This window comes from Echinops telfairi, unplaced genomic scaffold (genome assembly GCF_000313985.2).
Source record: "Echinops telfairi isolate 266 unplaced genomic scaffold, ASM31398v2 ScPeMD7_2573;HRSCAF=3158, whole genome shotgun sequence".
Taxonomy (NCBI): domain Eukaryota; kingdom Metazoa; phylum Chordata; class Mammalia; order Afrosoricida; family Tenrecidae; genus Echinops; species Echinops telfairi.
This window is the reverse complement of record NW_022106471.1, coordinates 7,023,082-7,033,077: the sequence shown is the minus strand read 5'-3', so window position 1 is coordinate 7,033,077 and position 9,996 is coordinate 7,023,082. Positions and strand designations below refer to the sequence as shown.

Below are 9,996 nucleotides of genomic sequence, written 5' to 3'. Positions count from 1 at the left end.
TGGTTCTTACTCCGCCCGCTCCTGCAATCCTCATCCTCACGGTTGTTCTTACTCCGCCCACTCCTGCAATCCTCATCCTCACGGTTGTTCTTACTCCGCCCACTCGTGCACCATCCTCACGGTTGTTCTTACTCCGCCCACTCGTGCACCATCCTCACGGTTGTTCTTACGTTTGAGCCCATAGTTGGAGCCCCGGTGTCAGTCCCCCTTGTCAACAGCCTTCCTGTCTCGCTGTTCCTTTGCTTTACCAAGCATGTCCAAAGGATGTGTGGCAAAGACTCACCATCCTTACCTCTAAAGAGCATCCTGGCTGTACTTCGTCCAAGACAGATCGGTTTGTTCCTTTGGCAGCCTATGGTACTTTCAATTTTCTTCACCCACACCACAGTTCTAAGGCATCACTTTTTCTTTAGTCTTCCTTACTCAGTGTCCATCTTTCACATGCATACGAGGCAACAGAAAATACTATGGCTTGAATCAGGTGTCCCTCGGTCCTTGAACTAACCTCTTTGCTTTTCAACACTTTAAAGAGGTCTTGTGCAGCAGATTACCCAACGAAATTCATTGTTTGATCTCTTGACTGCTGCTTCCATGAGCAATGATTCTGGACCCTAGTGAGATGAAATCCTTTCTCTAATGGCCATGATGTTATCCATTGGTCCAGGTGTGAGGATTGAGTTGTAATCTAAACTGAAGGCTGCAATCCTTGATCTTCATCACAAACATTTAAGTCCTCCTCACTTTCAGTAAGCGAGGTTCTGTCATCTATACAGCAAAGGCTGTTAGTAAGTTTTCCTCCAATCCTGGTGCCCCATTCTTTTTCATACACCCCAGCTTCTCTGATGATTTGCTCAGTATACAGACTAAATAACCACGGTGAGGGGATACAGCCTGACGCACACCTTTCCTGCTTTTAAACCATGCAGTATGCCCTTGCTCTGTGTGCACAATGTGTACAGGTTCTACATGAGCACAATAAAGTGCTCTGGAATTTCCATTCTTCTCAATGCGATCTGACTCAAGGTGACCCCATAGGACAAATTTGAACTGCCTCTTGGGTTTTCAAGTTTGTAATTCTTTATGGGAGCAGAACACCTCACCTTTCTCCCACTGAGCAGCTGGTGGTTTCAAACTGCATCTACAGTCATGTGTAACCCACCATGCCACCAGAGCTCCTTCTGAAGGAAGAATTTGACACGTGAATCCTGACTGTCCAAATAGACGCTTGTCTTCGGGTCTTTGCGCATGAATGGGTGACACTGGAGATGGGGTTGAGAATAGAGGAGATAACCATTCACTTTATTATTTGCTACTGCTTATTCTGCCTCGATGGGAGTCCTGGTGGCGAAAGTGTGGCCTAATAATGGAAGGGTGGGTGGTTCAAACCCACCAGCCACTCCTTCGGAGAAACTTGGGGATGTCGGCTCTCAGAAAGATCTACAACCTTGGGAACCCTGATGTTACTGGGCGGGGCCTTGAGGTCTCAGGGTGCTCCTCTCTCAGTTCTTGTCCCGCTCCAAGTGTTTGATAAGGGACAGAGATAACGTTTCAACGGAACGAGTGAGGTCATGAAAGAGGCGCTTCAGCATGGACCAGGCCAGTTAGTCTGAGGGTACCCACAGGGTGGAAAATTAAGATTTCAAACTGCTGATGGTAGGCCTTCTGTTATTGCGTGGCTTTTTGTAGCATACCTCTGCTTCACAGGCAATGGACATGCACCCCGTAACATGCTGAATCTTGCCACCAGGCCCCAAACCCAGAGTCCATTCAATCATTGTGGGGATCCCACTTTCTCCACCCGCACCCTTTCACTACCTGCGTCTTCTCAAAAATTATTGATAAGGAAATGCGTCTTCTCTGCCCTCCCCGTTCCTTTGTGCTGGGAGGCTCTTGATAAGCGAAACATGCTAGAAATTCCTTCCGCTGCCCTTCTTTGCTCTTGTCCCAATCTGCCTCCCTAGCATGACGGTGCTGCTCCACAGCCCCACAGGGCCACTGCGCGGAGGACGCGAATCGAAGGCAGGGGTGCTTTGTGTGTCTACCTTTTTATCTTTTTATTAGGAGATTTAAAATTTGTTGATTTTTGTGGTTGTCAAAATGCACAGAGCAGACCACCACCAGTTCACTGGTTTCTGCATTTACAATTCATCGGCCAGGAGTCAACTATCTGCATTGCTTTCTGAGCTGTTCCTCCACATTCGTATAAACCCACTGCCTCCTAAGGTTTCCACCTAATCTTTTGGGTTGCTCTTGTCAATTTTGTCTCATAGATAGTTCTTGAAAGAGCACAATGCTAAGGCAGATTTTTTTTTACTAATTCAGCAGAGCTATTGTTTGATTTTAAGAAGGTATCGGGATATTTTGGGTTTGTGGATTAAGGGTTATAACAGGGAAACAGTTTTCAAGGTTCATCTAACTTCATTATGTAATTTTAAAATTAGATACACCAATATGACAATTAAAGTTCAACTGGAATGAAGCAAAATAATGGCATCTCAGAAAATGAAATATTTTGTGCATCAAAGCATTTGTCAACAAAGACAACCGACAGTAGGTCAGTAGTTTGAACTCGTCAACTACTCTGGGGGAGAAAGATGAGGCTGTCTGCTCCCAAAAGATTTACAGCCTCGGAAACCCACAGGGTCAGTTCTATTCTATCTTAAGGGTCCTATGAGTTACAATCAGCTCGTGTGGCAGGGAATGTGTGTGTGTGTGTGTGTGTGTGTGTGTGTGTGTGTGTGTGTGTTGGAAAGGAGGAATTTGGAGTATATCTTCAGAGAAATCAAGGAGAAGTGTGTTCGTCAACAGGTGATGGCTTCTAGCTTCGCCTCGCCCATTTGTTCTCAGCTATCGGATTGCCCTATAGATAGATTCTGGCTATAGGACTCTGTACCCATTTACTTCGCCTGTGGCTGCGGCTCCTTCTGCACTCTACCAGAAGAGGGCACCAGAGAGAGCTGGCAAGGCCCGGGGAGGAACAAGGTGTTCGCGTGTCTGCTACCCCATCCTGTTGCCAGCGAAGCTTCTGCATTTGACAGCAGCTCATTCCAGTAGGAGCTCCGGAAACTCCTGATTCATAGCGACCTTACAGGGCAGAGTAGACTTGACAGTCAGCCCGTGGGTCTCAGGCTGTAAAGCTTTACAGGAAGAGAAGGCCTCATCTTGGTCTGGCCCACCAGCTGGTGGTTTGGGGGTCTTGTGATGAGCAGCCCACAGGGAAACTCACGAGCCGCCAGGGCTCCCTCCACTCAGAGCAGGTGATTCGGGGTTTTCCACCTCTTACGGGGGCCCCCCTCTAATCTCACCACCTCGGGGACCAGCACCTTCTCCTCAGACAGCTGCCCCTCCAACCAGCCTCTAAAATGTAACACCTCCCCTGGCTTCTCTTCTCTCATGGCCCAGAGGTGGCTTCCAGGGTTGCTGTTCTATTTGACCTTCCGGGTCTCTTTCTCTCCTGTTTCTTTTGTCTTTTGGGGTCTTTCAACGACTAGTCAAACATTTTTCCTATTAAATCATTGGATACAATAATTATGCTTCTGGCTCCTGACTGGCCCCTGACTGATGGGGTGGGGCGACGCTGCCTTCGACCCAAGCTGAGTGAGAGGCGTTTCAACCAGAGCCCTTGGAAAGCAGGCCATGTGTGCTCGTGGGCAGAGTGGAAGTGTCTCCCCCAGCTCGGGACATCTCAGTGGCCTCCGGTGAGCTGGTGAGCTGCTTGGGAGAAAGAGTTGCTCCCTCACTGGGCTGGGCCTGCACCCCAGTTTCTCAGGCCAAGGGGAGTGTGGCTGACATGAATCGTATTCGAGAAAGAGGACGCGAGAGAGGCAAAAAGCACACATTGTCAGAACAGGGGTCCTCTGACCGAGACCATCATTGGCGAGGCGGACCCAGGCTATGGCAGGATGGCAGTGCCCTTTCCAGGGTGCCACTGGGCCATTTCTAGTAACCATTGCATTTACATGGCCTGCTGGAAGAGCTCATTCGGCGACGTCAAGCCAGTCTTCGATATTTGAGAGCCTGCACAGGTCAAAGCAGATTCTGGGATTTTGCTCTGCGGAGTGTAGAAATTCGAGGGGGACGGGGTGGTGGGGGAGGAAGGTGGTTAAAATTTTGAGCACATTGTCAATGAAAGGAAGAAAGGGGCAGGTATAATTTTCATGTAGTGCTGCATCAGTAAAAGATGAATGTGCTTGACCTGTGATTGTGAGCTAACGTTATGGTGAAGTTATTATCTAAAGGATGGTGTCAGATGTTTGGACAGGGGGGTGATTCCAACACCTGCCACAGGTGTTTCTTTCGTAGGTGATACCACTGCCAATAGCACCACCTGGAGGGTCCGTGGGGCCTCGGACAAAAGTGGAGGTTGAAGCTGATTCTCCGGGACTCTGGAGGGAGCCTAGAACCCACCGAAATTCCAGGACAAGGGAAGCCAGGAGGAACCAGCAAGGACAGGGTTCTTAGAGCGCCATGGTTCTCAACCTTCCTAATGCCTCAACCCTTGAAGACAGTTCCTCATGTGGTAGTGACCCCCAACCATAACATTATTTTCGTTGCTATTTCATCACTGTAATTTTGAATCATCATGTAAATATCTGATATGCAGGATGTATTTTCATTGTTACAAACTGAACATAATTAAACATAATTAAATGGTAGTGATTAATCACAAAACAATATGTAATAATTAAGGTGACCAGATGTCCCGCTTTTGGCGGGACAGTCCCGATTTTTAACAATTTTTCCCGTGTCCCGCGGCGTTTTTAAAAGTCTCAATTTTTGGAAAGAATACATGACAAGCTAGGGTATACGGTTTTCGGCTGCCATGTGGCTATCGAACCAGGATATGAGTTTTATCAATGGTGTCCTGCTTTACCAATGTTAAAATCTGGTCACCTTATATATTGTGAAATATTTATGTGTTTTCCGATGGTCTTAGGCAACCCCTGTGAAAGGGTCGTTCGACCCCCAAAGGCGTTGAGACCCACAGGTTGAAAACTGCTGTTATAAAGGGTCCCAAGGGAGATTTAAACCAAGCCCTGAGAGGATAAAGCCTCATACTACAAACTCAAAAAATCAAACTCATGACCACTGAGTCAATTCTGATTCATAGCAACCCTGTGAGACAGGGTAAAACGGCCCCCCATGGGTTTCCGAAACGGATTCCTTTGTTTTTCTGAGTAGATTTTTTTTTAAATCAGTTTATTTGGGGCTCTTACAGCTCTTATACATCCATTGTGTCAAGCACACTTGTACATATGTTGCCATCATCCTTTTCAAAACATTTTCATTCTACTTGGGCCCTTGCTCTCAGCTCCTCACTTTTTTCCTCCCTCCCCCACCATTCCCCACCCCATGAACCCTTGATATTTTATTAATTATTATTTTTTTCATGTCTAATACCAACTACTGGCCCCCTTCACCCATGCCTCTGCTGCTCGTCCCTCCAGGGGTTGGGGAGCGGCCATATGTCGATCATTGTGACCGGTTCCCCCTTTCTCCCCCTTCCTTTCCCCTACCCTCATGGTATCGCCACGCCCATCAGTTCCTGAGAGGTTCCTCATCCTGGACTCCCTGTGTTGAGAGGAAACTGTGACTCTTTATGAGAGTAGAAAGCCTCATCTTTCGCCAGTGAAGCAGCTGATGCTTTTGAACTGCGGACCTTCACCCTATATCCATGCATGGCTACTGACTGCAGTGAATAACAAGAACCAACCCTTTGGTGAGCAGCTGAGCGGGTTGAACCATTTACATTACTCATGGATGATGACATAAAAATAAAAAAAACACCTCTTCTGTGGACATCTTTAATATGAGTCACTGCAGAACGCACTGCCAGCAAGAGAACTCTGACTCCTGGCGACGCCGTAGAACTGACTCTCCAGAGTTTCCAAGATGGTAAATTTTTCTAGCACAGACTGCCCCATCATTCTCCCATGGAGCTGCTGGTGGGTTTGAACCAGTGATCTTCCAGTTAGACAGATGTTTGGTGAGGCTGGGAATCCCAGGGAGGGCCCTCTCTCAGGCCTGGCCACATGCCTGCAGTGGTATCACGAAGCAAAGCACAAGTCTCTGCTCTGAGGCTCCTCTCCCAGCCCGAGAAAACCTTTTACCCTAAATCCGATTCCTCTGCACACCTCTTATTTTGCTCAGGTTTCCTTCAGAGCCATTTCCTGCCTCCTGTCCTGTCCCCCTGGGCAGTAAATGACCTCAGTGGGTTTAGATTTAAAACAAGGTCAGGAAGGGGAGAGTTTTGTAGGCCACTTCTGCTTTCAAGCTGCCACAAGCCTCCCCTGGGGAAAGAAGCACGAAGCCTGCCCAAGGAAGGGGAGAGGTGGCATCTAGTGTGCCAACCCCATCCTGTCTTCTAGCACATACTCCAAACTCAAGCTGACTGCCATGGAGTCAACGCCGACTCTGAGCGACCCTGTGGGACAGGGTAGAGCTGCCCCGGTGGGTTTCCGAGACTGTCATCTTTCTCTTGTGGAGCAGTTTGTGGTTTTGAACTGCTGGCCTTGAGATGAGCAGCCCACCTTCAAAATTGTTTTTGAAAATAAAAAAAAAATCTTGTATTAGTTCAAAAGAATAACAACATTTGATTGGTCTGTACACTATTTTCAAATCAGGGCAAAAGAATTCAGAGAGATCTCAGTAATTTTTGCTGAATGAATACAAGTTTTCTTGGTGCTGAAGTATTTAATGGTTGCTGACTTAGCATTCAAAACCTGCCTGGACGTTGTAGCCGTCTACCCACAGTTAGAGGAGCCCTGGTGACCCCTGGTATTGGCTTAGCTGCTCCAAGGAGAAGACCATCGGCTTCCATCAAGATTTGTAATCTTGGAAGCTCTGTGGGGCAGATCTACAATGTCCTACAGTTTCTCTGGGACAATAGGCTTGTTTCTTTTCTTCCGTTATTTCTTCGAGGGTAGGACCCACGAGGAGACCTCTTGAAATTAAAATTTGGAGAGGCCCAGAGTCTTTTTCATGAAAACAAAGGTCGTGGTTTTGTTATTGACTGCTGTGATAGTTAAGGTTTTGTGCTGGGCCATGATTCTCAGTGGTTTGCAGTTAAAGCCTATTAAACCTTTATTATGTGATGTAACACAGCGCAATCACCTTCAAAATAGGATCAGCTTTGAGCAATCAGTTGTAAGATTACCATGGGGGTTCAGTACCCTTAGTCAGGTCATAGCCCTGATCCTATCCATTGAAAAGACATTTCCCTTTGGGTGAGACCTGCTTCTAATATAAACCTGCTGATCTTGGATTCGCCTGCCTCTTCAGCTAACAGTCTGTCATTGTCCTGCCAATGTTCAGCCCCTGCAGCTACTCCAGTCAGAAGCCTCCAGCTTAACATCTTGAAACCAAGACCTTAGAACCTGCAAGGCCTGGAACTTTACCACTTCTCTGACTCACCGCCATTGAGTCAGTTCCAACTCACAGTGCCCCTGGAGGACGTAAATACACATCAATCAAAGTCAATCTCTCTCTCTCTTCTCCCCCCCCCCCACCCTCTCTCCTCACTGAATTTGCTTCTCCCAAGAACCCAGCCCAAAACAACTGCTCTTCAAACAGGAAAGAGAACCTTGTGTGTGAGAAAAAAACCAAAACAAACAAACCCCCCAAAATCAGGCCGCCAAGTCTTAGGCAAGAACAATCTTGGGTCCCAAAGTGTTCCTGAACAAGAAAATCCTCTTGAAATAAAAGTAAAATCTCTCTTTTTAACTTAAATAATGATCCCACAAAATGTATCTGACCTCCAGAAGCTTAATGGTCAGACAATGCCATCAAAGTGAATGTTAAGCATGAAGTGTGTGGGCTGCACATATACACCAAGGAGATCTGGGTGCCATATCGTTTGCAAATCTCATTCTATTCTCTTCACTAGTTTAGTCTACTGGCAAATTTCCCAAGTTCTTGTCAAAACGTTTGACAGAATCAATCTTACGAAAGCAAATTTCCTCCGTGGTTCCAGCTTGACGTTCTCCACCTGGCCCGTGGAACTTTCTTTCCTGTCCGGAGTTTTCTCTATCACGGCCATAGGACCAACCAGCCTATCTTGAACTCTGGGTCTGATTTTCAGTTTCAGGTTTTCAGCTGCCAACAAGATGCTTCGAGTGCAAAACCAGCCCCATTGTCTTTAGCCTGAGCCAGGGTCCTCTGTATGGGTCTTATTTTTGTCCTTGAGACTGGAGTGGATCAGTCAAGCAAAGATCCCCTTATAGGGAAGCCTCAGATGTCTACTGACGTCTGTGACTTGGGAGATCCATAGTGGAAATTGCTCTATTTGGTACCATCTCAAACACAGATGACAAATAATTCATGGAAGCATCCCAAGTGCAGAGGTGCACCCTACTGAGAGCGCTGGGGCAGCATGGTTTGCCTGAGTACCTTGCCACCTGAGCTCCCTGAGTTTCTGTCCTGATTCTAAGAGTTTATGGTGCAAGGAATTATAAAGTTGTGCCCAACACAGAAATACAGAATGTCAGAACAGAAAGCAACTTTGGGACACATCTGTGTCCTCCCACCTTTTACAGGTGAAGAAACCAGGCATAGTAAAGGTCATGGTGGAGGTCTGCACATGGTGCTGCAAGGTCAGGGGAGAGTTCTAACCTGGGATTTGACAAACAGTTGGTGTAATGTGCTGGTCTCTGCTGGCTTCAGACTGATTTCCTGTCTGCTTATCCATCGACTTGGCGTGTGGAGCCCTTATTCATTAGCCCTTGATTGCTTGTGACATTTACATTCTTTTTAAATTTTTATTTTAATAAATCATTTTATTGGGGGGCTCTTACAGCAAAAATCCAGACATCAGTTGTATCAAGCACATTTGCACATAGGTTGCCATCATCATTTCCAAAACATTTTCTTTCTACTTGAATCCTTGGTATCAGCTCCTCTTTTTTCCACATTCTTAATAATAAAAACCTCTGTGCTACCCAAATAAAACCATTCGTGGGCCAGCTTTTTGTGGCCCCTGGGTTGAAGTACATTTCTGTTAACCTGTCTCGGTAGGTTTTGGTAAACTCAAGTCTTCGGCCCAAGAGAAAGAATATGGCCCCTGTCCACCCCTGGGATTCAGGATTACACACCTGTTTTCTGCACTGCTGGGGTATTTCAGTGTGAGCCAGATCGCAGAGAGGGATGCTGAGAGAAAGTCCTCAGAAAGGAGGGACAGGTCTCATAAGGATTCAGTGTGATCCCTTGTCATCCCAGCCTGGTGGTACTTGCATGCCCCAGGACTGCACTAAGCAGTATAAAGCGCAGTGTCTCTGCGGTGCAGGGAGGATTTGCATCCCGCCCTCCCGCAGACTGACTCTGACCCCAGCGCCCTTCCCAACAGACCAGACTGCTGAGAGCGCTCCGCAGCGCCCGTTTTATTTCTCCCCTCCCTTGCGCAGCTGTCCTCGGCCACTGGGGACCTCGCTCTCGGGCGCTTCTGCACGGACGCACCGCGTCTTGGACGCCGCCTCCACGGCCTGGAACGCATCCGCAAGCCCGGCGCAGAATGACCCGGACAAAGTGACCCACCCGCGCTGAGGCCTCCGCAAGGAGAGGGACCTCCTCGGCGCCCACGCCTTTCGTCTCCCCTCCGCGTCATCCTCAGCACCCACACGCCCTCGCACGACCCCGCCATCCCCCTGGAGGAGAGGCGAACCGGAGTCTGGAGCTCCCAGGAGACACGGCCGAGGGAGATCTGGCTTCCGATAGGCCAGGGCCACACAGAGGGTGGGCTCTTCTTGCAGCAGCGGGCGGCGTATTGGTCGAGGCTCAGCCGAGGGACGCGATTGGCTGCGCCGCTATAAAGCCGCCCTGCGCTGGACCAGCGGGCCAAAAGGCGGGTGGGAGGAGGCGGAGACGGGCCTGAGGGGCGGGACCAGAACCCGGCCCCGCCCCGTTCTGGCCCCGCCCCCGCGTTCCGGGCGATTAGGGAGCGCCGCGCTCACCGCGAAAATCCCAGCCTCGGGCCTCCGCGTGGGCTGGCCTTCCCCGCCGGGC

At 48.6% G+C, this 9,996-nt stretch overlaps 1 pseudogene; it reads left to right on the top strand.

Annotated features, from left to right (window-relative positions):
- The window catches only part of LOC101640825, an 18,541-nt pseudogene extending 9,004 nt beyond the window's left edge, over positions 1 to 9,537 (top strand).
- The last annotated feature ends 459 nt before the right edge of the window (positions 9,538 to 9,996 follow it).